At 41.4% G+C, this 23375-nt stretch overlaps 1 pseudogene; it reads left to right on the forward strand.

Annotated features, from left to right (window-relative positions):
• The first annotated feature begins 5076 nt into the window (after positions 1 to 5076).
• On the forward strand, positions 5077 to 5194 carry LOC124723771 (annotated as a pseudogene).
• The last annotated feature ends 18181 nt before the right edge of the window (positions 5195 to 23375 follow it).

The following is a 23375-nucleotide window of genomic DNA, read 5'->3' on the forward strand; positions in this document are numbered from 1 at the left end:
ACGGTTAAGGAGTAAGGGGCACCTGGTAGGTTAGGTTGAGTTTAGCAAAAGACCACGAGACACTTCGGCGCAGACCTGTGTAAGACGATAGTGTTCATAATCGGATGCAGAAGTCATAGCCGAAAAGGACGTAATTGCTGGATAGCTGCAGTGCTTGATTAGTATCGTATCTGAGTTTCGTACCTTTTGAATATCAACCATTTGATTTTTTTCCACAGAGTTTCAGCGTAGTATTATGGAACATCAGCAGATGACTAAGTGGAAGGGCAAGCAACGTTTTATCTTCTGTTACATTGGTTAAATATTTAGGATTTTCCGAATGTTAGAGGAATATATTGTGGATATTTTACATTGTCTCTCGATTGAAATGTAGGCTGACGGCTCTTCCAAAAGCTTTTTAACGAGTATGAGAGTGTAGATATGACCTGTGTCCGCTAAAAATGTTTCCTTCACCGATGGTGGCGTGGTTACGTCGCATAGCGAGCTGGCGTACGGAGTACTTGGACGGCTACGACGAACATATCTATTTCTTTGAGATAAGCAGGTCCACCTACATATTGTACATAATTTGTTTTATCACAATATACATTTCGTGCTTTCGCCCATCTTTAACTGGCGTAATCCATATTTAAATCTTCGCTATCACATCGCTAACACATCGACTACATTTTGGATGTTGCAGATTCCCTGTGCAAAATATCAATTTGCATAGCTACGACATTTCATGACCTGTATATTTAAAATTTGTAACTTCCTAAACTCACGTACTTTCTATTCTTCTTGTTGTCGTTCCTGATTTTCCACGTTTATAAGCGTGATGTCACATTTTTTCTCTGCGTGATGCACAAAAGCAGCGAAGCATTCATCATGTTGCCGAGTGACATGTTTGTTTTCGTTTAAAGTCAAAGCTACATTTCGCTTATAAGTTCAAAGCACTGCTGATTAAACTGTGTGTCGACGTTAAATATTTCTACACTTAAATTTTAATTTAAGCTTAAATTAAGTTTTAAGGGTAACAATATTTATTGCACACCCCCAACTGACTTCAATAGTCCTTTCATAACCTGTAAGCGAAGAGTAACTTTGACTTTGCACGTAATTTACGATGTAAACGAACACTTCAGTCAGCAATATGGCGAATGCCGTGCTGATTCGTGTATCAAACGTAGAAAAAGTCTTTTTAGTACGCTTATAAATGCGGAACATCGGAGCGACAACAAGCAGAATAGAAAGTAAGTGCATTTAATAAGAAATAAATTGTGAATATACAACTCGCGAACTGTAAAAGCTAAACAAATTGCTATTTTGCATCAAGCAGCTACTGCATCAAAAATACAATCGATACATTAATTGTGTGCTAAGAAAGATTTAAATATATATCACACCACTTGAAGATGGGCAAAATCCCGAAACGTGTGTTGGGATAAATAAAAATATATAAGAAGTGGCTGATTGCTGTATTTCTTAAAGTAATCTAATACACAGAGTTCAACGAACAACAAAAATAATAAATTAAGAGACGTTTCTTTTTAGACTACGTGAATGAGAGGAACAATGAATTATTAGTGTACATTATTATAGGCCCGATGAGGTAATGAGCCCCTACCTGGGAGGACAGGCCATTTTAAGCTTGCTTGAAGACGCCAGAGTGCAAATTTAGTTTTCAGTCATAATCTAGCCCTAGGTATGAGCTGTAAAATTACTCTCTTATTCACAAAGATAGACACTGAATTATTCAGGAGCTAGATGATTAGCTGACGTCTTTATGAAAGCCGTGGGGTAGGTCTGACCTAGAAGAGGGCACAGATCCTTGCGGAAGCTTACAGTCCTTCTCAGCAACGGACGAGTGATTTCTGTTCCTCGCCACTTCCACTTGTCGAGCTTGCTTGTCTGGCGGATTCTATCAGTTGGGCGACTTTCTTGCGTCATTTCTCGAACTGGTAACAGTCGTTTATCTTTCCTATCGGGCTTTTTGATTTGTCCTGTACCTCATTTTCACTTGTCGAATATTTTCCTAAAAGTCTATTGCCAGAGTTTTCACAATGTTAACACTCTTTGCAAGCGTAGTTCAACCCCTTGTATCACAATAATTGTGTCATTAATTATTATTAATTATTAACTTAGGGAGGGGAAGAACAATTGTTGAGATGTTACATGATGATCATCCATGTCTCTGAACGGGATATGACTCCACATTTTTCTCTTTTTTCACTGTCTTGCACATCTTACAGTGTGCACTTATTAATGACTAACGGATTTTCTCTTCGTTAAGCTATGTGGCAAATATGTTATTGATCGCTTGGGTGTACAAACTTTGTTGAGATGTAAGTCGCGCTGGTATTTTCTTTGACTCCCATTTTCTAATGGCGTTTTAATGAGTTATCCGGATGCTTTGCCCATTCGTCTTCTATTCGATTTCACGTTGCCAGACATGATGAGACTGGAATAGGCTGTAAATATAGTGCACAAAGCTGATTTACTTTGTTCATTTTTGTTGTTTTCCATTGGTTATAAATTACACTAACTGCTACCCAACAACATATTTTTTTTTATTCTAAAGTCGTTAAATCGAACAACTACATACATGTGTAACTTTGGAATGATCAAGGCCACATAGAACACGAGAGCGAGAAATCCATGTGCATCGATGCTTCAAGGGCTTAAGGTCATTTCGACTTAAATTGTATGACTTATGTTGATCGACAGAGGTGTTTCGATCCATCTTGTAAAGTTATTTATGCTTTGTCTCTTGTCATTTGTTTTTCAGATTGAAAGAACACATGTCCAGACCTTGTGTTTGTGCGGAGCTCAGACAAAGATACGAATACTTTTTATTTATATTCCTAATAGTGTACCCAGGGCAGCGCCAAGCTGAGGGGAGCGCCAGAGGCCCACAAGTTAGAAATCTGTAAACGGAGTGTATTTTTTTTCCATATTAAATGTACAGTTCTGTCTATTCCTTATAATACATTAATGCATGCTACACTACTACTACTGCTGCTACTACTACTACTACTGAATTACAATATTTCTACTTTGTATTACAGTCATTTCTAACCGAATACAGTAGCATTATCTGTTACTTACAATGATTGGGCACATAGCCCTACTGGGCTAATACCAGTATGTTACCGCTCCTGTCATACAAGGAGAGGGGCTTCTGCTATCCGAAACTACAGCCTTAAGTTTATCAAGTGCTAGCTTTCCACTACTGCATCAGCACATAAGCGGGCATGGTGTTTTCTGTGAGTCTGACACAGCTTCTCATAAGAAGCTACCTATCTTAAGTTGCCTCTGTCCTCTTTAATTTAAACTCGTTAATTTTGTGCATACTTGTTTGTTCATCAAGCACAGTTCCGCGTTTATTAACTGTCTAGAGTGCATTTTCGCTATCTTTGGCATAGATAGACACTCTGATTGCTTTCTTCATATGTGGGCTGAGTTTGTGACCCTTCGCTCACAGCTCCACGCGGTGTTGGTTTCGATCACACAGCTTGAGGCTGCTGCCAATGGGCATCATTGCGGGGGACCGGATGTGGAGATCCGAGGGACGTCCAGTACATCCCATGTGTCCCCGACCGGTCTGCTACTGTGTCCGCCAGGGTTGTGCCCGCGCTGAGGTTGACCCCACACCCGTTGTCGAGTGGGAGGCCGGCCGGTGTGGTCGAGCGGTTCTAGGCGCTTCAGTCTGGAACCACGCGACCGCTACGGTTGCAGGTTCGAATCCTGCCTCGGGCATGGATGTGTGTGATGTCCTTAGGTTACTTAGGTTTAAGTAGTTCTAAGTTCTAGTGGACTGATGACCTCCGATGTTAAGTCCAATAGTGCTCAGAGCCATTTGAACGGTTTTTCGAGTGAGAGGTCGTTCCATGGTGTGCAGGCAACAAAAGAGTCTCCGAAGGATTGATCAGAGGGCCTCCCCAGATTGTATCACGAACAGGTTTTGATCGCTGCCTATGGCTGACTAAGTCCCTATCCCAGATACAGTCGCTGGCACTGGCTCAGGTCCATAGCCTCTCGGTCCATAAGATTTTCGGACCCGTTCACAGAAGATGGATTTACTAGTAGTTGGGAGATCCACTGCTAGGCGCGTATTCAGGCCCCCTTAGAGACATGGCTGTCAAAGACTATTGCCTGATTTCGGACTATTTGCTCTACTAAATTCACCGCCGATCACGCTCTCCCGCTCCGACTTCGGGCTAAGGGGCTCGCTAGTATTTTCGGACCCACACGAAATGGCCGACTGCTTAATATTAGCGACGTCTAATATTGGCGATTGAACTACAGAACCATACATAATCTCGCTATGAGCACAGTTACTTAGCTTTGTCGTGCTGGATCCTTCTACCTTGGTATTGCTGCCGATGTTGCAGTTGAAGCCGACGCTGAAGATCTCGTAGGCTTTGCTGTGGTACTGTAACCGCCGCTGCGCGATGAATCGCCGTAGAAGATGCCGCTGCTGGCTGGAACCACGTGCTTTCGACGTCGCCTCCTCTTCTGCGCTACTTTTTTTATCGTTCCTAACCACTGCTAAAACTCGGTGCACACAACTGTTGCAAAATTCGTAGCTCAGAGCCCCCATGCAAACTGCCTAAACTGCCACAGACTTGGGATCTAGGTCACAGAATGTCGTTAGCTGTGAGAATTACAGTTGTAATTTCACAACTATTAAAGAAATCTAATATTCAGACCTGAACCGATCTCACATTTCACTTTTGCGAGAGGTCCTGCCTATCGAAGTTCAGATAATACTTTTGGAAACACTTTGCAGAATTCAAATCCAATACTAAACTTTCCAGAGTTCGTATTCCGCAACTAACACTTCCCAAAATCCAATCCTGTTCCAACACTTTGCAAGATTCTTGTCCCTCAACTAACACTTTCAAGTTCCTATCCCAGACGAGCCCCCAATTGCGAGATAACATCCCAAAGATGTTCGGGCTCACATGCGGTTCCTCTTCGTCGAAATGTCTTGGCTCAAACTCGTCTAGGGGTTGAACCGCACGTGTCGCATTACACGCCCTAAATTGGGCACTTGTGACCCTTTGGTTAAATTGTCTGGCTGATGGCAAGTTTGCCAACGGCCTCACCGCAGTGGTAACGCCGGTTCCCGTCAGATCACCGAAGTTAAGTATTGCCGGGCTGGGCTAGCACTTGGACGGGTGACCATTCGGTCTGCCGAGCGCTGTTGGCAATCGGGACGCATACAACCCTTGTGAGGCAAATTGAGGAGCTACCTGATTGAGAAGTAGCGACTCAGGTCCCGGAAACTGACATACGGCCGGGAGAGCGGTGTGCTGACCACATACCCCTCCATATCCGCAACCAGTGACACCTATAGGCTGGGGATGATACGGGGGCCGGTCGGTACCGTTGGGCCTTCATGGCCTGTTCGGGAGGAGTTTTGAAGGCAAGTTTGCGAAATACAAAGTTAACATAACATATAATAACAGTAATAATAATATCGGTAACTAAATTAACTACCCATGAATGATGTAGGCCACACAGTTGCGATTTGGTTACAATCGGCCGGAGTGGCCGAGCGGTTCTAAGCGCTACAGTCTGGAACCGTGCGACCGATACGGTCGCAGGTTCGAATCCTGCCTCGGGCATGGATGTGTGTGATGTCCTTAGGTTAATTAGGTTTAAGTAGTTCAAAGTTCTAGGGGACTGATGACCTCAGAAGTTAAGTCCCATAGTGCTTAGAGCCATTTGGCCCATTTTTTTTTTTTGTTACAATAATGTTTATTCAGAAAGCAAACTAATAGCGAAAGTGGTCGTATTTAGAATTACTATTACACTCGAAGGCATATCCATTTGACACAGTTCGATCATTCACAATCTCATAGTGAATTATAAGTTCGATACTCCACCTCGTTAACTATGCGAATAGTTAAGTCCCATCATACCACACAACGCGAAGTTTTCTAAGTCGTTTCACTTCCTAGCTACCTAAAGACCGACTGTCCGCTTTCACGTCTCAACCTGAACTGTACCCTTTGGTGTCACCAGCCGAACTGCCTTCTTTTGCGTCTGCACCAGCCCTCCCCTCTGGCCGTCCACGGCCGCGCTTCCCGCGCACCGAACATACTCGCTCAACAGACTAGTGCAGTTCCCTTTCCTGAAGCCGTCCATCTGATTGGCTACAGCTTATTCTACATTATTTTACACTTTAACATATTTAAATAATCAGAGCTTGACCACTTTCACGTTCTAAATAAAGTAACAATAATATCCATTACATAATAAACGTTAAATCATTTTACATAAAACCAATACAATTTCCTTCTTAGCTTTGAATGCCATGGCCAGTAACCTCGCACCAATGTGCTTTCTGATAAATAAATAAAGAACAAAAATAACTATTATGCACTAAACTTTACAACAAATATTCTATTACCTAATGGTTCAATAAGGTGTCATGCTGTCATCGTTCAATATGTTTTGTGAGGAGAAAATGATGCTCTGATGCTTAACTGAATATACTGATAATTTCAATTTAGTATATCGTTTAGACAAATAAAGTTACAGAGTTGATATTTACAATGTTTGTCATTTTAATGATGCGCTTCTATATGAAATGTCGAGCGTTAAGATCGATCAAAGGGTTCAGATTTTAGCATTCAGGTTTTTGTTACAAAACTTGTTAGTTTCACTTTGACAGTAAATCCTAAACTATTATGGATATGATCAATATTCAAGTTTTATTGGGATCACCATGAAAATTTATGGAGGATGGCAGATTAAAATTACTATGGCTTAATTCCCTACATTATTACAGAATTAAATAGTTTTCATAAATGTTTCCCTTTATAGCCGATCTTAAGTCCACCATATTTAACACTACTATGTCTCCTTGGCCACAAACGGTGGTGAATCTGCGCCCTTTGTGGCCGCGCGATCCTGGACGACAGGGTTCGTTTCACAATTCCCGTAGGCTAACTCTTTTGGCCATATATTTAAATGAGAGCGCAATGCTCGTTAACTCACAATACCGTGAGGAGTCATTCCAGATGTGAAAAGGCTGCTTCCAGACGTATGAAGACCACAGGGAGCAGCCAACTGCAGATGGTGACTCATGTCAGTATCAACGATGTGTGTCGTTTTGGACTGGAAGAGATTCTCTCTGGTTTTTGGGCGGCTGTCTAAAGTGGTAAAGACTGTCAGTCTTGCTTGCGAGGTGAAGGTCGAGCTCACCATCTGCAGCATCGTCGACAGAATCGATTGTCGTCGTTTGGTACAGAGACGAGTTGAGGGTCTGAATCAGAGGTTCAGGCGTTTCTGCGACAGTGTAGGAAACAAATTCCTCTATTTGCGCCATCTGGTGGTGGGTCTCCGGGTTCCGCATAATAGTTCAGGGGTTCACTACACAAAGGAAGCGGGTACACCAGTAACGGAGGCTGTGTAGAGGGGACTGGGCTGGTTTTTAGGTTGAAGGGCCTCGAGAAACTGCAGAAATGGCGTCAATCTATAAAGGTGCAGGGCAAACACGAGAAGGTAGATATAGCAACAATCGGTATTGTAGTTGTAAACTGTTGCAGATGTGTTGGGAAAGAACCAGAGCTCCAAGTACTTACAGAAAGCAATGAAACTTAAATCGTTCTAGGAACAGAAAGCTGGCAAAAGCCGGAAATAAGTTCAGTCGAATTTTCTACAAAGGACCTAACCGTGTTCATAAGGGATAGATTAAACACAGTTGGTGGTGAAGTGTTTATTGCTATCAAAAGTGGTTTACCTTGAAGTGAAGTAGAAATAGACAGTTCCTATGAGTTAGTATGGGTAGAGGTTATACTTGATAACTGAAATAAATTAATAAATGATTCGTTTTACTGGCCTCCTGACACAGATAATACGGTTGTAGGACAGTTCAGGGAAAGCTTGAGTATTTTGCAAATAGGTACCCCACTCATACAATTATGATTTTTGGTGACTTCAATCAATCCTATAAATGTTGACAAAAATACGTGTTTGAAGCCGGCGGTAGGCATAAAATGTCGTCCGAAATCGTACTGAATGCTTTCTCACGAGATTATTAGTGTAAGAGCCCACTCGAACTGTAAACTGTTGCAAAAACATACTTGACCTGCTAGAAACAAATAATCCTGAGCGAATAGGGAACATTATGACGGATACAGGGATTAGTGACCATAAGGCTGTTGTTGCTAAACTAAAAATCCAAACCCACCAAAAATAAACGCAAAGTGCACCTTTAAAATAAAAAAATAAAAAACAGATAAAAATTCACTTGACGCCTTTCTAAGAGACAGTCTTCACTGCTTCCGATATGTCTATGTAAGCATAGATCAAATGTGGTCTGAATGCAAAGAAATAGTATCGACGGCAGTTGAGAGATATCTACCACATAAATTTATGAGCGACGATAGTGATTTTCCATGGTACACAAAACAGGTCAGAACACTACCGCAGGAGCAACGAAAATAGCATGCCAAATTTAAAAGAACACAAAATCCTCAAGATTGGCGAAATTATACAGAAGCTCGAAATTTAGCAAGAACTTCAATGCGAGATGCTTTTAATACTTTCCACAACGAAACTCTGTCTCGAGATCTGGCAGAAAACCCAAAAAGATTCTCATCATATGTTAAGTATAGCAGCGAACAAGACGCAGTCACTACCTTCACTACGCGATAAAAGTGGTGATAGCACTGGCAATAGTGCCACTAAATCAGAGTTACTAAACAGAGTTTTCCGAAACTCCTTCACAAAAGAAGACAAGTAAGTATTCCAGAATTCGAATCTAGAACAACTCCCAACATGATAACTTAGAAGTAGATATCTTCGGTGTAGCGAAGCAGCTTAAATCACTTGATAAAGGTAAAGCCTCAGGTTCCTTTCAGAGTAAGCTCATACAATAGCTCCATACTCAGCAGTCATATACAAGCGATCGCTCATCGAAAGTTCCGTACCCAAAGACTGGAAAGTTGCGCAAGTAATATCAGTATCCAAGAAAGAAAATAGAAAAAATCTGCTGAATTACAGACCCTGTTGACTAACGTCGGTTTGCAGCAGGATTTTGGAACATATGCTGTGCTTGAACATCATAAATTACCGAAGAAAACAATTTGACGGCAAATAATCAGATGGCTCTGAGCACTATGGGACTCAACATCTTAGGTCATAAGTCCCCTAGAACTTAGAACTACTTAAACCTAACTAACCTAAGGACATCACACACACCCATGCCCGAGGCAGGATTCGAACCTGCGACCGTAGCAGTCCCGCGGTTCCGGACTGCAGCGCCAGAACCGCACGGCCACCGCGACCGGCGCCAAATAATCAGCACGGATTCAGAAAATATCGTTCTTGTGAGACAACTAGCTCTTTATCCTCACGAAGTAATGACTGCTGTTGACAGGGGTTGTCAAACTAATTTCATATTTTTAGATTTCCAAAGGGCCTTTGACACCGTTTCTCACAAGCGTCTTCTAATTAAATTGAGTGCATTTGGCGTATCGCCTCACTCATGCGACTGGATTTGTGAGTTCCTGTCAGAAAGATCATTGTTCGTAGTAACTGACGGAAAGTCATCCAGTAAAAGAGTAGTAATATCTGTTGTTCCCCAAGGAAGTGTTGTGGGCCCTCTGCTGTTCCTGATCTACTAAAACGGCATAGGAGACAATCTGAGCAGACCTCTTAGATTGTTTGCAGATGATGCTGTCATTTACCGTCTTGTAAGGTCATCAGGTGATAAAAACAAATTGCAAAATGATTTAGACAAGATATACGTATGGTGCGAAAAGTGGCATTTGACTCTAAATAATGAGAAGTGTGAAGTCATCTCCATGAGCACTAAAAGAAATCCGATAAATTCCGGTTATACGACAACTTACTCAAATCTAAAGGCTGCAAATTCAGCTCGGTACTTATGGATTAGAGTTACAAATAACTTAAACTGGAAAGATCATGTAGCTAATGTTGTGAGGAAAGCAAATCAAAGATTGAGATTTATTGGCAGCACACTTAAAAAGTGCAACAGGTCTACTAAAGAGACTACTTACACCACGCTTGTCCGGCCTCTTCTGGAGTATTGCTGAGCGGTGTGGGATCCGCATAAGATGAGACTGACGGAGGACATCGAAAAAGTTGCCGCGCGGAATGGTCGCGCAGAGAGAGGTGCCATGTCACGGATTGCGCGGCCCCTCCCGCGCCGGAGGTTCGAATCCCTCAGGTATGTATGTGTGTGTGTGTGTGTGTGTGTGTGTGTGGGTGTGTGTGTGTGTGTGTGTGTGTGTTGTTCTTAGCTTAAGTTAGTTTAAGTAGTACGTAAGGCAGAAAGTTCGCAAAAAACCTTCAGCGCAATGCCTTCAACAGCAAAAGATAATAATATCACGCAGTGTTTACTAAATTATGCAAGACATGGCAATTACAGTTATCTTTGACGATATTTGGGTTCAGATTTTTTAACTTCTGAAACACTGACGACGTGCAGCCATAATTGACACTACATGCAGCAACATTAGTAAGCTCCAAACGAAGCTTTTCTAATGCTTTGATAATCAAATTCATAGTAGACTGATGCCTCATCCGGTTCTTTGCAAAAATCTAACAAGTAATTTACTATTCCGTCTGTTGTGTCTAGACAAGACAGCCTAGACACAATGAGAGGAAGCCGAAAGGCACGCGCTTAAACTCACGCAGGCTGGCGTGAAGTCTGAAACAGGATACGTAATGAATGCTATAAAGAAAAGTACGTAGCTTCTGGAATACTTAACTTTAATCCACATTTGTAGAACATCGCTCTTGATGATACATTAATAGAATCTCAATATCAAATGAATACGGCGCCTTGCTAGGTCGTAGCAAATGTAGCTGAAGGCTATGCTAACTATCGTCTCGGCAAATGAGAGCGTATTGGTCAGTGAACTGTGGCTAGCTACGTCGGCTGTACAACTGGGGCGAGTGCCACTCTCTAGACCTGCCGTGTGGTGGCGCTCGGTCTGCTATCACTGACATTGGCGACACGCGGGTCCGACGTATACTAATGGACCGCGGCCGATTTAAAGGCTACCACCTAGCAAGTGTGGTGTCTGGCGGTGACACCACACCGTCGTCGTATCGAAAGAAGTTTCTGCATGTGGGAAGAGTTTTCTATTGCCTTTATTAGAAGCACCAATAGATATTGAAAATGGACTGTGTTGCTCTTTTGTTTTTTTTACGACAATTCCTACAGAAGATGGTGCCAAAACATTTCTTGTGAGAGTCTCCATATTTGTTCTACCTAACTGCACCTTTGAAGCTAATTCAGAGTTGTTGCGGGGTACGGAATCTATTGTATTGCCACTGTAAAAGGAATTGTGACTGTGTCCAAGTTTTATCGCATGACAGGTTTTAGTGAGTTCAATTGAAGCTATTTTCTCTTTAAAATCTCCATACGATGTAACGAGTACTTTACTGATGTTGCCTGAAACACTTTTTGATCGCAGCGATAAATGATCTTCATGCGATTACTGTGTTCAAAGAGAGCCTTCGTCCCATCATACCTTACTCTAAAATTATAAGAACAAACGGTACATCTGGCCCGGTGTTTGCCGTCTGCATGACTAATCCAACTGGAGAATCTTTCATCTTGTAGTCTCTTCTTTTTAAAAGCACATGAACCATGTTTTTTGAAGAATCTATGTTTTATGTGTACATAATATTCTTTCCAGTAGTTCTGTAACAATCAAAATAATAATAGATTTTCTATCACAATAGCATGTTTTACTCAAGATAGGTATACCTAAAAAAATGTTGGCTATAAAGCACGGATTATATACGACTAAAATATTCTTGCAATACACTACTATTAACTGAATAAATCAGTAGGGTAGTAATGTTGTATTAATTCAAAAATAAGCTAGATACGTGTAGGAAATGCTGCAAACAAAAGCCAATACGCATTTGCGTTCTATTCTGTGATTCAACTGATTAACCGGTGCGCGACCTCGGCTGGCGGCGTGGGCAGCGACAGCCGAATGCAGAGAGAGACAGACGACGATCAATCAGGGTCATGAATGCAGCTCATGCCGACTGAAAATAGCGCACCAAATTTTTATATTGACTAACTTAGTAATATTAATGGAATTCTAAAAATACCGGACCACTCACACATCGTTACCGAACACCAAACACGGCACAGAAATACCGAGCAGTTCGTTGAAAAACCGAATACCTATCAACCCAGATCACAAGCTTAATTGTAGGCAAAAAATATTATCCTACAACATTGAGTGCTATGATTTTACTACCACTTATGAAGCCTCACATTTTCTCTGCATACGTACACCTTGCGTATTTACACCCTCATCCAGCATCACAGCTCGTTCACGTCGTTCGAGATTACCTGCAACGCTTGAAATAAATGTAAAGTTAGCCGCTTTACTTTCACTGTGCCCCTAATACCTGTAACTGATTAACTGGAAAGTCTCAAGTAAATACATTGCTGCTTTACCGGATTTCAGGTGTGCTTGTGTCTGAGTTAAAATGGTCTGAACATTGTTGCTTGCCTCTAGATAAATCTCCAATCGCAATCAATAGTTACTTGAAGATGCTGGAAAAAAATGAGAACAGTGCACATAGTATTCGCCCAAACTAAGTTGGCACTCGGCGCGGTGACTGATCGGAGCGACCGAGTAGGAAATGCTTTTACGGTCGCTTCCATCAGTCACTGCACCGATTGTCAACTTAGTTTGTGCGAATAATACTTAGCATAACAGCATAATACCTTGCGGTATTCTTATTGTTTGAGAAGGCGTTCCCGAGAGAACATACACCCACCCGTCGGCTATAGCCAATAGACATTAGCATAGCTTGATAATGTGATCGAAATGATGTGGAAATCATGCTGAAATTGCAATTTAGGTTTCTCAATTGATTGGTCACCGGCAATCAAGCCGTCTTGGCAGACTGGTCATCTGCTAAGTGTTTCGCATTTTCAGGTGACACTTCCAGACTAACAGTCTTGGATGAAGTGTAATTGGTGAAACTTCACTAACAATTGCTATTCACAGTGGGCACCACTTGCTGCACTTAGCTCAGGCCTTAATGTATAACACTTAACTCACTTAACTCGGATGCCGTTATTGACAAGTTTTCGCGCCGTTGTGAGCAAGTTGAAACTGGTTTTCCCACAACCAGCCGGGAACTCTGCACGCTCTGTTCTATCTTCTATTAATTCTGTGAATTGCTTCGTTGAATGTGAAAATTGCACTGGACGGAACAACTGAAACGAGCTGTTACAACTTTGTTAAGAAAGAATTATTTAATTAAATTATTGTGAATAATTTATATATTTATTTATATATCCCCCCCCCCCCCCCATGAACCATGAACCTTGCCGTTGAAGGGGAGGCTTGCGTGCCTCAGCGATACAGATAGCCGTACCGTAGGTGCAACCACAACGGAGGGGTATCTGTTGACCGGCCAGACAAACGTGTGGTTCCTGAAGAGGGGCAGCAGCCTTTTCAGTAGTTGCAGGGGCAACAGTCTGGATGATTGACTGATCTGGCCTTGTAACACTAACCAAAACGGCCTTGCTGTGCTGGTACTGCGAACGGCTGAAAGCGAGGGGAAACTACAGCCGTAATTTTTCCCGCGGGCATGCACCTTTACTGTATGGTTAAATGATGATGGCGTCCTCTTGGGTAACATATTCCGGAGGTAAAATAGTCCCCCATTCGGATCTCCTGGCGGGGACTACTCAAGAGGATGTCGTTATCAGGAGAAAGAAAACTGGCGTTCTACGGATCGGAGCGTGGAATGTCAGATCCCTTAATCGGGCAGGTAGGTTAAAAATTTAAAAAGGGAAATGGATAGGTTAAAGTTAGATATAGTGGGAGTTACTGATGTTCGGTGGCAGGAGGAACAAGACTTCTGGTCAGGTGACTACAGGGTTATAAACACAAAATCAAATAGGGGTAATGCAGGAGTAGGTTTAATAATGAATAGGAAAATAGGAATGCGGGTAAGCTACTACAAACAGCATAGTGAACGCATTATTGTGGCCAAGATAGATACGAAGCCCACGCCTACCACAGTAGTACATGTTTATATGTCAACTAGCTCTGCAGATGACGAAGAAATTGAAGAAATGTATGATGAAATAAAAGAAATTATTCAGATAGTGAAGGGAGACGAAAATTTAATAGTCATGGGTGACTGGAATTCGTCAGTAGGAAAAGGGAGAGAAGGAACGTAGTAGGTGAATATGGATTGGGGGTAAGAGGAAGCCGCCTGGTAGAATTTTGCGCAGAGCTAACACTTGGTTCAAGAATCATAAAAGAAGACTGTATACATGGAAGAAGCCTGGATGTACTGACAAGTTTCAAATAGATTATATAATGGTAAGACAGAGATTTAGGAACCAGGTTTTAAATTGTAAGACCTTTCCAGGCGCAGATGTGGACTCTGACCACAATCTATTGGTTATGAACTGTAGATTACAACTGAAGAAGCTGCAAAAAGGTGGGAATTTAAGGAGATGGGACCTGGATACACTGAAAGAACCAGAGGTTGTAGAGAGTTTCAGGGAGAGCATAAGGGAACAATTGACAAGAATGGGGGAAAGAAATACAGTAGAAGAAGAATGGGTAGCTTCGAGGGATAAAGTAGTGAAGGCGGCAGAGCATCAAGTAGGAAAAAAGACGAGGGCTAGAAGAAATCCTTGGCTAACAGAAGAAATATTGAATTTAATTAACTAAAGGAGAAAATATAAAAATGCAGTAAATGAAGCAGGCAAAAAGGAAGACAAACATCTCAAAAATGAGATCGACAGGAAGTGCTAAATGGCTAAGCAGGGATGGCTAGAGGACAAATGTAAGGATGTAAAGGCTTATCTCACTAGGGGTCAGATAGATACTGCCCACAGGAAAATTACAGAGACCTTTGGAGAAAGGAGAAACACTTGTATGAATATCAAGAGCTCAGATGAAAATCCAGTTCTAAGCAAAGAAGGGAAAGCAGAAAGGTGGAAGGAGTATATAGGGGGTCTATACAAGGGCGATGTACTTGAGGACAATATTTTGGAAATGGAAGAGGATGTAGATGAAGATGAAATGGGAGATATGATACTGCGTGAAGAGTTCGACAGAGCACTGAAAGACCTAAGTCGAAACAAAGCCCAGGGAGTAGACAACATTCCATTAGAACTACTGACAGCCTTGGGAGGGCCAGCCCTGACAAAACTCTACCATCTGGTGAGCAAGATGTATGAGACAGGCGAAATACCCTCAGACTTCAACAAGAATATTATAATTCCAATCACAAAGAAAGCATGTGTTGACAGATGTGAAAATTAGCGAACTATCAGTTTAATAAGTCACGGCTGCAAAATACTAACGCGAATTCTTTACAGACGAATGGAAAAACTAGTAGAAGCCGACCTCGGGGAAGATCAGTTTGGATTCCGTAGAAATATCGCAACACGTGAGGCAATACTGACCCTACGACTTATCTTAGAAGCTACATTAAGGAAAGGCAAACCTACATTTCTAGCATTTGTAGACTTATAGAAAGCTTTTGGCAATGTTGACTGGAATACTCTCTTTCAAATTCTGAAGTTAGCAGGGGTAAAATACAGGGAGCGAAAAGCTATTTACAATTTGTACAGAAACCAGATGGCAGTTATAAGAGTCGAGGGACATCAACGGGAAGCAGTGGTTGGGAAGGGAGTGAGACAGGGTTGTAGCCTCTCCCCGATGTTATTCAACCTGTATATTGAGCAAGCAGTGAAGGAAACAAAAGAAAAATTCGGAGTAGGTATTAAAATCCATGGAGAAGAAATAAAAACTTTGAGGTTCGCCGATGACATTGTAATTCCGTCAGAGGCAGCAAAGGACTTGGAAGAGCAGTTGATCGGAATGGACAGTGTCTTGAAAGGAGGATATAAGATGAACTTCAACAAAAGCAAAACGAGGATAATGGAATTTAGTCGAATTAAGTCAGGTGATGCTGAGGGAATTAGATTAGGAAATGAGACACTTAAAGTAGTAAAAGAGTTTTGTTATTTGGGGAGCAAAATAACTGATGATGGTCGAAGTAGAGAGGATATAAAATGTAGACTGGCAATTGCAAGGAAAGCATTTCTGAAGAAGAGAAATTTGTTAACATCGAGTAATGATTTAAGTGTCAGGAAGTCGTTTCTGAAAGTATTTGTATGGAGTGTAGCCATGTATGGAAGTGAAACATGGACGATAAATATTTTGCACAAGAAGAGACTAGAATCTTTCGAAATGTGGTGCTGCAGAAGAATGCTGAAGATTATATGGGTAGATCACATAACTAATGAGGAAGTGTTGAATAGGATTGGGGAGAAGAGAAGTTTGTGGTACAACTTGACTAGAAGAAGGGATCGGTTGGTAGGACATGTTCTGAGGCATCAAGGGATCACCAGTTTAGTATTGGAGGGCAGTGTGGAGGGTAAAAATCGTAGAGGGAGACCAAGAGACGAATACACTAAGCAGATTCAGAAGGATGTAGTTTGCAGTAGGTACTGGGAGATGAAGAAGCTTGCACAGGATAGAGTAGCATGGAGAGCTGCATCAAACCAGTATCAGGACTGAAGACCACAACAACAACAACAATTTATATATAATAATAAGTACATACATAATATAATAATAAGTATAGTGAGCATGGACTGTCAGATCCATTAATCGGGCAGGTAAGTTAGAAAACTTAAAAAAGGAAATGGATAGGTTATAGTTAGATATCGTGGGAATTAGTGAAGTTCGGTGACAGGAGGAGCAAGGCTTCTGGTCAGATGGATACAGGGTTATAATTACGAAATCAAATAGGGGTCATGCAGGAGTAGGTTTAATAATGAATAAAAAAAATTGGGACGCGGATAAGCTACTACGAACAGCATAGTGAATTCATTACTGTAGCCAAGATAGACACGAAGCCCACCACAGTAGTGCAGATTTGTATGCCAACTATCTCCGCAGATGATGATGAGATTGAAGAAATGTATGATGAGATAAGAGAAATAATTCAGATAGTTATGGGAGACGAAAATTTAATAGCGATGGGCACTGGAATTTGGTAGTAGGAAACGGTAGAGAAGGAAAAGTAGCAAGTAAATATGGACAGGGGATAAGAAATGAAAGAGAAAGCCGCCTGGTAGAATTTTGCACAGAGCATAACCTGATCATAGCTGACACTTGGTGTAAGAGTCATGGAAGAAGGTTGTATACGTGGAAGAGACCTGAAGACACCAGAAGGTTTCAAATTGATTATATAATGGTAAGACAGAGGTTTAGGTACCAGGTTTTAAATTGTAAGACATTTCCAGGGGCAAATGTGGACTCTGATCAAATTTATTGGTTATGCACTGTAGATTAAAACTGAAGAAACTGCAAAATGGTAGGAATTTAAGGAGATGGGACCTGGATAAACTAAAAGAACCAGAAGTTGCAGAGAGTTTCAGAGGGAGCATTAGGGAACAACTGACACGAACAGGGGAAAGGAGAACGGTAGAAGAAGAATGGGTAGCTTTGAGAGATGAAATAGTAAAGGCAGCAAAGGATCAAGTAACTAAAAAGACGAGGGCTGGTAGAAATCCTTGGGTAACAGAAGAGATATTGAATTTAATTGATGAAATGAGAAAATATAAAAATGCAGTAAATGAAGCAGGTGGAAAGGAATACAGGCGTCTCAAAAATGAGATCAACAGGAAGTGCAAAATGGCTAAGCAGGAATGGCTAGAGGACAAATGTAAGGATGTAGAAGCATATATCGCTAGCGGATAAGATAGATGTCTCCTACAGGAAAATTAAAGAGACCTTTGGAGAAAAGAGAACCACCTATATAAATATCAAGAACTCAGATGTAAAACCAGTCCTAATCAAAGAAGGGAAAGCAGAAATGTGGAAGGAGTATGTAGAGGGTCTATACAGGGGAGATGTACTTGAGGGCAATATTATGGAAATGGAAGAGGACGTAGATGAAGATGAGATGGAAGATCCGATAATGAGTGAATAATTTGACAGAGCACTGAAAGACCTAAGTCGAAACAAGGCCCCGGGAGTAGACAACATTCCATTAGAACTACTGATAGCTTTGGGAGAGCTAGCCATAACAAATCTCTTCCATCCGGTGAGCAAGTTGTACGAGGCAGGCGAAATACCCTTAGACTTCAAGAAGAATAGAATAATTCCAATTCCAAAGAAGACAGGTGCTGACAGGTGTGAAAATCACCGAACTATCATTTTAGTAAGTCATGGTTGCAAAATACTTACACGAATTCTTTACAGACGGTTGGAAAAACTGGTGGAAGCCGACCCCGGGGAAGATCAGTCTGGATTCCATAGAAATGTAGGGCCACGCAAGACAATATTGGCCCTACAACTTATATTAGAAGATTGGTCAAGGAAAGACAAATCTAGGGTTTCTAGCATTTGTAGACTTAGAGAAAGCTTTCAAAATTCTGAAGGTGGAAGGCTAAAATACAGAAAGCGAAAGGCTATTTACAATTTGTACCGAAGGCAGTTATAAGAGTCGAGGGGCACGAAAGCGAAGCAGTGATTGAGAAGTGAATGATACAGGACTGTAGCCTATACCAGAGGTTATTGAATCTGTATACTCAGCAAGCAGTAAAGGAAAAAAATGAAAAATTTGGAGCAGAAATTAAAATCCAGGGAGAAGAAATAAAAACCTTGTGGTTTGCCGATGACATTGTAATTCTGTCATAGACAGCAACAAATTTGGAAGGGCAGTTGTATGTGATGGACAGTGTCTTGAAAGGAGGATATAAGATGAACATCAACAAAAGCAACACGATGATAATGGAATGTAGTCGAATTAAATCAGGTGATGCTCAGGGAATTAGACTAGGAAATGAGACACTTAAAGTAGTAGATGAATTTTACTATTTGGCAACGAAATAACTGATGATGGTCGAAGTAGAGAGGATATAAAATATTGAAGATAAATTTGTTAACATCGAGTACAGATTTAAGTGTCAGGAAGTTTTTTTCTAAAAGTATTTGTATGGAGTGTAAGCATGTATGGAATTGAAACATGGACGATAAACAGGTTAGACAAGAAGAGAATAGAAGCTTTTGAAATGTGGCGTTACAGACGAATGCTGAAACTTAGATGGGTAGATCAAGTAACTAATGAGGTGGTACGGAATAGATCTGGGGAGAACAGGAATTTGTGGCACAACTTCACTGGAAGAAGGGATCGTTTGGTAGGATACGCTCTGAGGCATCAAGGGATCGCCACTTTAGTATTGGAGGGAAGCGTGAAGGTTCCTTTGGATGTACGTTGCAATAGTTACTCGGAGATGAAGAGGCTTGCACGAAATAGAGCAGCATGGAGAGCTGCAGCAAACCAGTCTTTGGCCTGAAGGCCACAACAACAACAACAACGTTGTGAATAAAGTTCCAGTGTAAGTAATTAGTATAAAATTTATGGCATCGAATCTGAGAAAGCTGTTTTTCAGTGTATCGCGTGGGTTAGTCGTCAACAACGTCGATTTGTTAAATTTCAAATCTTCTTACTAAACAATGGCGGTCGCTGTTGTCAGTTTCATTACAGGTGCACGGAAAACGTTGAGGGACGGTCTGGACAGTATACTATCACGTTCTTCCCCAACTGCGCCCCCGTTCGCCCATACTCCGGCAAAAAATAAAAGGTCATATTAGATCCTTTGCAAGTCTGTTACTTCTAATAGAAAATTTACTTACTAGCGCGTGACATATAACCTCATAAGCATTTTATGAAGCACATATATTTCACAGTGACTTGCAAAGGAAGGATGTAAATGTAAAATATACCAGTACTTCTTCATTTGTACCCACAAAACTATTCCACACTATTCAACACTAGAAATCGCTACTACATAAAAGTTTGATGGGACTTCAGTTTTCTTTGTCATCCCAGAACTTAACTCCTTTTTTCCAAAAAATAGAAAACTGTCTCTGTTGCAAGTGCTTTATTAATAACGACGCTTTTCGCGCGTTTAGTGCATCTTCAGATTATCTGTAATTAGTCCCCAAAACCTTGTTACATAACGGTTTATTCGCGAACCTATCGAACAGCAATCAATGGGATAGGAAGCTAAAGGTGAGAAGTGAAGTAATTCTCTTGCGTTGAACTGCGAAGACCGCATTGAACATATTTAAAAGCCACTGATACGATGGCGTTAAAGTGGAAATCGTAATCGTCAAATGTGGACATTGGGCTGCCAGAAATAGCAAGTGAAAACCTCTGAGTTAAAGGCGTAAAGTTACAACATTGATAACAAATTAAATTTGCGTAATCTCAGGATTAGGAACCAAGAAAGAACTCGTCAAACCATGGCACTATGTGGTGTGAAGATTGGTTAGAGATCACAGCCATTTATCACAATGATACTGCTCTAGACAACATACATGCTGAAACGAGTAGGCCGAACGGAGTATTGACGTGAGAACGAATCTTAGTCAAAGCGCCGTATGGCAGCGCTGATAGTAAAATGGGATTGAAATAAAGTGAATGCTGAACAGAGACGATTGAAAATAATGGGACAGAATAAAAAAACTCCTAAAAATTTGAGAGTAAAGGAACTGATGGTAACAGAAGATAACTATTTCAGTGAAATGCATATTGTTAAGGTGGACGGAAATGTCAATTTAAATGAATAGGTAGCAGGAAGAGGGCAGGGGCGATGGCTGAGAGGGGAAAGGATAGGAGATGGTAAAATATGGATGGTGGTGGAGGAGAGGAATAAAGTAAAAAGCACAAAGGTTTAAAAATTTTGGGGTACTAGGAAAACCGAATATCAAGCCAAGGTGGTAGGAGACAAAGGCAGCAAAAGTGAGGAGCAGACCCATACAGTCACAAAAAGAGGAGAAAGAAAACTACCTCACGTCCATTCACTCACTTACCTCGATTTAGACCTCCGATTGGTAGAGGAGCGTATTGTGTATAACATTTGCCAAAAACCTACAACAAGAGGCGCCCTCATACATGCGCAGTCTTGTCAATCCACTGCACATAAACATAGTTTTTTTAACCAATGTAATAATGACATTAGTTGCTATTGGGCACTGAATTAAATCACTGAGAGAAGCTGAAAATTTGTGCCGTACCGGGACTCGAATCCGGATTTTTCCTTTTCTCGCGAATGGTCGCCTTGACCGCCTCGGCTATCCGGACACAGTCCCTGACCGAACCAAATTCCCAACGCATCCACACACTACTGATGTAGTACCCTGCCCATTACCTTCACTACTCGTAGCGATTGCTGATTTTCATCTCTCCCCATCAATTTGATTTAATTACCACTAACAGCTAATGTCATTATTCCTTGGAGTAATTGTCATATATAGGCTGAAGGATCAAACATGGTGTCCGTTCTTTCGGACATATCCTAAAGAACAGACACCACATATATATATATGTATAACCATGGCGAGGCGTCCAATGATCCTTTCAGTGTAGACCCACAAACGAGCCCGAACTCCTATGGGAATCAGCGGTCGCTGTCAGTAGTGAAGGTAATGGGTAGCGGTACAACAGTAGTGCGTGTATGAATTGAGAATTTGGGTCGGTCAGCGGCCGTGTCCAGATAGCCGAGGCAGTCAACACGACTGTTCGCGAGAAATGGAAAAATCTGGATTGAGGTCCCGGACTGGCACAAATTTTCAGCTTTCCCCATTGATGTAATTCAGCGCCCACTAGTAGCTAATGTCATTACATTGATTAAAAGAAAAGACTATGCTTGTGTGTGGTGGGACGACAAGACCACACATGTATGATTACGTCGCTTGTTGCAAGTTTTCAGGAGATGTTATACTCAGTGCGCTCTTCTACCAACCGGAGGTTTAAATCAAGGTAATTGAGTGGCTGATTAGACGCGACGTTGTTTTCTGTCTCCTCTTTTCGTGACTGTAGTGTGTGCTCCTCACTTTTGCTGCCTCTGTCCCCTACCACCGTGGCTTGATGGTTGGTTTTCCCATTATCCCAAAAATTTTAACAATTTGTGTTTTTTACCTCATTCCTCTCCTCCTCCACCCATATTTTACCACCTCTTATCCTTTCCTCTCTCAGCCCCCACCCCCTCTGCCCTTCCTTCTCCCTATTCATTTAGACTGACATTTCGGTCCATATTAACGGTTGGCGTTTCACCGAAATATTTTTTTTCTGTTACCATCAGCTCCCCTATTTTATTTTTGATTGTCTCTGTTCAGCATCTACTTTATTTAAGTCCCCTTTTTAGTATCAGTGCAGCCATTCGACGCTTTCATTAAGTTTCGTTCTCACGTCAATCTACCGCGCGGCCATCTTGCTTCATCATATACGTTGTCTAGAGCAGTATTTGTTTACCACTGTGATACATGGCTGTGATCTCTAATCTATCTTTCATAGCATATTGCCATGGACTGGTGAGTTCCTTTCCTGGTTCCTAATCCTGCGATCACGCAGATATAATTTGTTATTAGTTTTGTAATTTTACGCCTTTAACTTAGAAGTTTTCACTTGTTATTTCAGGCAGTTCATTGTTCATATTTGACGATTGAGGTTTTCTTTTTAACATCATCATATCAATGGCTTTTAAATATGACTAATGCTGTCTCGATCGTTATAGGTGAGGGAATCACTTTACTTCTGACCTTTTGCTTATCCATCCTATTGATCGTTACTAGATAGATTAGCGAATAAACTGTATGTAGCAAGACTGTTGTTACTAATTACAGATAACATGAAGATGCACTAAACGCGCGAAAGCTAAAAATTAATAAAACACTTGCTACTGAAACTGTTTTATATTTTTGGCACATTGAACTACTGTTGCTGCATCGGGCCAAAATGGGGTGGAGTAATGGGTACTGCTTCCGTTAGTTTGTGTTATATCAGTGATCAACGAAGTATAATTTTTAAATTTTATTTACTCACGACATAAGCAAGCTAAATCCGCAGACTGTTTCAGAAATGTTACTACAAACTTCTACGGGAGGTGGGACATCTCGTAAGGATTGAGAATTACATAGCAAACCACACCACGTATGTCAGGGGTAAGTTGTGGCAGAGGTCAAAGATCGGAAGGGAAACAGGAGAGCGATTTGCCTGAAACATTTCTTGGACATAATGAACACACATGGAGTGCGACATGAATACAGCTTTAATGTTACAACGGATTCTCGAAGTTTCCACCATCAGTACAGCTTTTATCCTATTGTAAGTGCACATAGCTCAATTACGCTATTTTGTGTGTGTTGGTTTCTTGCAGGGTGTTTTAGGGTGCCCAACTACCTAGGGTAGGTACAGTATAGGGTTTATAAGTGGATCCACCAGCATTATGGCAATGATTTGTTCAGGTGGATCCATCAGCATTAGGCTTTGGATATTTTCAGGGTGGATTCGCCAGTGTTAGCTCCAGGGTAACTTCC

The sequence above is a fragment of the Schistocerca piceifrons genome, chromosome X, assembly GCF_021461385.2.
Source record: "Schistocerca piceifrons isolate TAMUIC-IGC-003096 chromosome X, iqSchPice1.1, whole genome shotgun sequence".
In the NCBI taxonomy this organism is placed as follows: domain Eukaryota; kingdom Metazoa; phylum Arthropoda; class Insecta; order Orthoptera; family Acrididae; genus Schistocerca; species Schistocerca piceifrons.